Source organism: Nyctereutes procyonoides, unplaced genomic scaffold (genome assembly GCF_905146905.1).
Source record: "Nyctereutes procyonoides isolate TBG_1078 unplaced genomic scaffold, NYPRO_anot_genome, whole genome shotgun sequence".
NCBI classification, from domain to species: domain Eukaryota; kingdom Metazoa; phylum Chordata; class Mammalia; order Carnivora; family Canidae; genus Nyctereutes; species Nyctereutes procyonoides.
In genome coordinates this window covers 24,305,639-24,311,312 of record NW_026575035.1, presented here as the reverse complement: position 1 = coordinate 24,311,312, position 5,674 = coordinate 24,305,639, and the positions used below count along the sequence as shown (strand labels likewise).

The 5,674-nt window shown below is 39.4% G+C and overlaps 1 pseudogene; it reads left to right on the top strand.

Moving 5' to 3' along the window:
• The first annotated feature begins 1,568 nt into the window (after positions 1-1,568).
• LOC129505255 (etoposide-induced protein 2.4 homolog) lies at positions 1,569-2,592 on the top strand (annotated as a pseudogene).
• Positions 2,593-5,674: the final 3,082 nt, after the last annotated feature.

The following is a 5,674-nucleotide window of genomic DNA, read 5'->3' as shown; positions in this document are numbered from 1 at the left end:
TTGATTCTATCTTACCCAGTATTTTATTTCATACATTCCATTTGTCATTTCTAGAAGTTTCATTTACACACACACATACGCATCCTTACTGTGTTGGTGTTTTAGTATAAATCCTTTAGCACATTTATAAATTGTATATAATTGCTATCTTGAAGTTCTTGCCTAATTCCACCATTTCTATCATTTCTGACTTATTTTCCTACCACGTATGGGTCATAATTTACAAATTCTTTGTTATGTCTAGTATTTTTTTAATTGGATGCCAAACATTGCATATGTTACAAGGCTGATTATTTAGATTTTGTTATTTTACTTTAAAAATGTTAGTTTTCTTTGGGAGCACCAATTAAGTTTTCCCTAAATTATGATAATACTTTGGGGGGGAGATTATTTTAAAACTTTGTTAGGGCAATCCTAGGATATCCTTATCTCCAGAGTTAATTTAGCCCTTCTAAATTTTACTGATTTCCTCAAGTTTTCAGCAAATTCTTTGTACTCTTGCTAAACACAATTAAAATATGAATTGTTCACCTCATAGCTCCCAGTAGTTATCTTTGTGTGGACTTATAGAGTTTCACTTCTCATATTTGTAGATTAATACTCCACTAAAGGCTGAAGGGGACACCTATGCAAATTTCTGGGATACATTTTCTGTGTGGTTCCCTCTTCTCTGATGATTTGCCTTGATTATTTCAGGCACATCCACCTGTCTGAGTTCCCATCTGTTACCTCAAATGAGCAAGATGGCTGTACTCCACTTGGGATTCCCTTCCTTGCTCTGTGGTCAGAATGTATATCTCTAGGCAAAAGTTACTGCCAGCTGTAGGCTCACATTATTTGTTTCTCTCCTCTCAGGGATCACAGTTCTGTGCTGCCTGGTTTCTAATATCTTGAAACAATTGTTTTACATAATTTGACCAGTTTTCTAGTTATTTGTGGGAGGGAGATAAATCTGGTCCCAGCCACTCTTTTTGAAGTAGAAGTTGAAGTTCAGGAATATTTGAAATCTAGAATCAGCAGTATCTCTTGATGTATCAGATGTAGTGCGTGAAAGAAAAAAAGATGCCAAGTGTATCTCCTGGATTTTTAGGCTGAAAAATAGGAAGTATGGAGATATCCTCAACTGAGGTGGAGTCTATGGTAGTTTTGGGGAAAATCTCATTGTGAATTTGTTAATTCTGAGGTGTCCATTAGGTAATAAGATGGAGATGCTGAGTAGGTAGTTATCTATATATTCTCTGGCATTTAAGAGAGAGGTGTGCCTGAGAACATCATCGGGGTTATCAGTATATATGATGCTAATGCACTCTACAGTACTCCATAGTGTGATCACTAGCAGAACCAGTACAGATAGTAAAGGGAGGAAGTCCAATGATCCAACATTGAGCACTCCATCAGGAAAAATGAGTGTAGTCCTGGGTATGAGTTGACAGGAGAAGCAACCAGGTGGGAAGAAAGTGAGCAGCCTATAGTGAGTGAGGGTCCAGACTGGGGCTGAATCCCCAGTGACAGGGCTGCCATGTCCTTCATGGTGAAAGGTGGAGGGACTCTTCCCTTTCTTCTGTGTAGTCGATAGTATGGGTGATGAAGAGATGGCGGACGGCATCAAAACCTTTCTCCAGGACCTTGTCAAGGGGATAAAAGTTTCTGTCTGGGCTATTTGTGCCGTCTCAAAGCTAGATGCTCAAATCTGGGAAGAAAGGAGCAGTATTGGAGAAAGGAACGTAGTGTCTTGGCACAGTGGAGACAGCAAGCCTAGTGCAGAAGTAAAAAAGTGAGTCATGCATTGTTACTGGAATTTTATAGTGCTGTACTTGGAATGGTGGAGTGTTCTGGTATGTTCTCCACTTGTTTCATTAAGCATTTATTTCTGAGCTTCAATCAGTAATAGTACAAGTTATGGGTGATGCATGGCTTCCTGGAGAAGTTTGGTCTTGGCTGAAATTCTTTCTCACATCAATTTCATGTTCTTTGGGTACTCCCCATCTGTCCTTAGCAAAGTTGTCAGTGCCATTTGGCTTCAGGATATAGTGGATCTGGCATTTGAGGTATCAGGAAGAAAGCCTCCCCCATTCCCTAGTATCAGCAAAACAATTGCTCACATGCTCTTCAACAGTTTGCTGCTGACTCTCTTCTTCATCCAGGAGATGTTGTGAGTCTCTTTTCCACCCATCATTTTGGTCAGCTGGTTAGTCTTCTGCATATGTCCCTGTCTATTCACTCTAGTGCTTTGAATATCTTAGTTCAATAAAGGAATAAAAATACACCAGTCACTGTCAGTCAGAGAGTGACTGGATATGGTTTGCCTTGGCTCTCCTCACAGGAATATAATCTCCGTACATTGTCAGTGGCTGTCTCTTCTCCATTCTCCTTCTTTTACTCATGTCAACTCAATGGATGGCAAACAGCCCATGCACCTCCTCTTGGTGGGCTTCTTAAGCAAAGATTCTTCCACAAGACTGACCACCTATAGTCTGCCCTGAGCACTAATCTTCCTCAGAGAAGTTCTCTTCACTGCATATGTCTCCTGTTAATGGCAGGCTACCACCCACCCCTGAGCTGCCTATACCCAGAGAGGAGGGATGGGATTAAAAGGCCCTGTGGCAGCTCTTTTCATAGATCTCCTTGCCCTACTTCACCTGGGGTTCATGGTATATTAACTTTTCTCTGAGGAATTGGGATTTTTCTCTCTAGGGAACATCAGGCACAATCTTCCTGACAACTGTGTGTGGATTTTTAACACTCTTCTTGAGCCTGAAAGGACCCCAGATTTCCTCCCAGCACCTTTCTAACATTTGCCAGTTTCTGTATCTGGACTGATTTGATACTTTCTTTTTCTTCCTCTGCCATTTATGCTCCTCCTCACCTTCCCATGCCCCACCACCCTCAGGTGAAAGGATTTTGTAATTCTGCCTGTTACATTTTACACATTCATTATTTTGGTTTTTCTGTTGTAAGAGCGAAGGGCAGGTGGCCCTAAGATGGGCCACATTGGCATGAAGATCATTTTGACTTAAAAAAACAATCAAAACTCAGTAGATTCATGAAAATTACTTTATTTCCCCCTGAACTGCCTAAAAAGGATTTTGACAGGGGGCTTGCTCGAGGAAGAGAGCTATTGATGAGGGATAGAAGCAGAAAAATCTTAACCTTTAGCTCAGAAAGCTGACCTACTGCCTGCATAGCTTTAATAAGGATCAAATACAGGCTGATTGCTATATTCTTAAAGGGTCTTGTGACTCCCTGTACATTTCACTGATAATTAATGTTGAACCGAATGATAAGCACCAGAGAAATCATATGAGAGTAGTTTTACAAGTAGAAATTCAAAGAAGACATTTATGATGTAATACTCTTGCGTGTCTGCTCCCCCTTGAGCATTGAGCATGCAACCACCAGCTTCATATAGCAAGTATGCAGCTCTTTCTGCCCATAGGTCCTGTCCTCATGCTAGTCAAATAAACTTACTACTTTGCACTATAAAACGTCTCAAGAATTCTTACTTGGGAAAAAAAAAAGAATTCTTACTTGGCCATTGAGCTGCACGATCCCGGGACCCTATCACCATATGTAACTACATTATGATATGAACTAGGTAAGGTAGACAAGAGGAACTCAACAAGGCCTGTTTGATCAATGTTCTTTCTGTCCCATTGTTGCCAAGTGGCCCAGCAAACATTTGCTTACTAAACATTTACTCTTTCATCTTCCTGTGAATTGCATTCCTTTCCTTTGAAGTCCCAGACCCCTACCCACTTCTCTTCAGTTCAGAATCATATACATACCTCATTTTATCTGTCTTTGGAATTTCATGTCTATGTGGATTCATTTTACATATGAAATTAAATTTGATTTTTTCCTGTTCATCTGTCTCATGTACATTTGATTCCTAATCCAGCTAAAAAAGGATCAGAGGAAATTCTTTCTTCCCAACACTGTACATTGGATGTGGAAGCACCTACATTGGATGTGGAGAGTGAAGGAGTAGTATCTCAGTTGTTGCTGGACACTTGTAACTGAGGTTAGCTTTTGGTCTATCTTGCTTCATGGAGCAGGGTGTGAGGGTGGGAAGCAACCTGAGAAGATGGAACAGGAAGAAAAGCTTCCTCACAGAGAGATCTGATTTTGAGGAATGATTTTCTTTCTTCTCCTTGAAGAAGAAAAAGCTTTTTTCACTCTCTTAAAATTCCCCAACTTTGGGAAACATTGCTTCTGTACCAGTGTCACTGCAAACAGAATAATCAGAAAACCTGAACTTTCTCAACACTGGAGATTGGAAATTAACTGTTGGCCACAGCCAGGTCTGTCTGGTAATTCAAAGGAATACTGAGTGCTATAAATAGTAATTGAAGGAGTAAATTTATTAAATACCAAACCTCTTTTGCTTGGTGTTTTGTTTTGTTTGTTATTTCAAGGAATTAGACAAAGCATAAGAGACTCTTAATCATAGGAAACAAGCTGAGGGTCACTGAAGGGACAGGGTAACCAGAAGATGGGCATTCTCTGCTGCTTTCTGGGTAAAATGAAGCAAGTGAACTGATGAAATCCAAGATCTTTCTTAGCTTTGAAATTCTCATATACCTTTTTCACCTATACAGGCTGCTCCAGACAGATTTTTTTTTCAGACAGAAAATTTAAATGTTAAGAAGTTCTAAGGTCTTCCAATAATGTTCAATGAAAGTAATTTAAATAAATTAAAATATTGTCAAAGCAAATTAATGGCTCTGAGATCAAGGTCTAGTTCACTGCGTACTAGAAGAAAATTACAGCAAAAAATAAAGAAGAAAGGATTAAGACTAAAAATAGAAAAAGAGTAGATGGCAGAATATATAATTGTATAGAAATCTGAGAAATACGCAGGCTGGCAAATGAGTTTAATATTGAAATGTCAAAGAAAGAGTCTTAAAGGGATAACTGAAGGTCAAGAGTAAGCCAGAGAAACTTTGACTGAAGAAGCCATAAATATACAGAACAGGGAGAAATACAGGAAATATAAATCCATTTGAAATGTTTATTTAAACAAATGAAGGCTTTAAAGCTTATGATGACTGAAATAAGGAGGAGGGAAAGTAATTAGCATTTACTGAATACCTATTATGTGTTAGGCATTGGGCCAGGTGGCTTACATAGCCTGTGTAACTTACAAGTACATTGAAGACTTAAAAAAAAGAAACTGGGACTATCAGGAATAATTATTGTTCATTATGACCGAGTCTTAAGGAGTCAAAGAAATCTTGGTTGTTGGTCCTGAATTTCAGTAGGACTTCAGCATAGGCTTGTCATCTGAGTTTAAATGTTTCTCAGGTGATTGTGATGTACAGCCAAGCTTGAGAATCACAGATCTAAAGTATACCTTGTACCTCAGCAGATTCACATTCAGTTGGTGAAAACAATGCATTGCTGTAATTGTGCACAAGAGAATAGAAGGCTGCAGATTTGGGGAGACCCCCAGAAGACTTGGAAAACAGAAAGGAAAGGGGAAATCAAAGCAGTTCCTGGGCTGGACCAGACATGACCTACTGAGGAAGTCCCACTTTGATAATGTGGATTTCAACTAGGGTAAGACTAGAAAGGAAGATAACGTCATAATGACTAATCTTAACTCCTGGTCAGGGTAATATCAGGAGTGGTAAAGCAGAGCTGGAGAGTGACAAAGTCCTTAGGGGAGTCATCA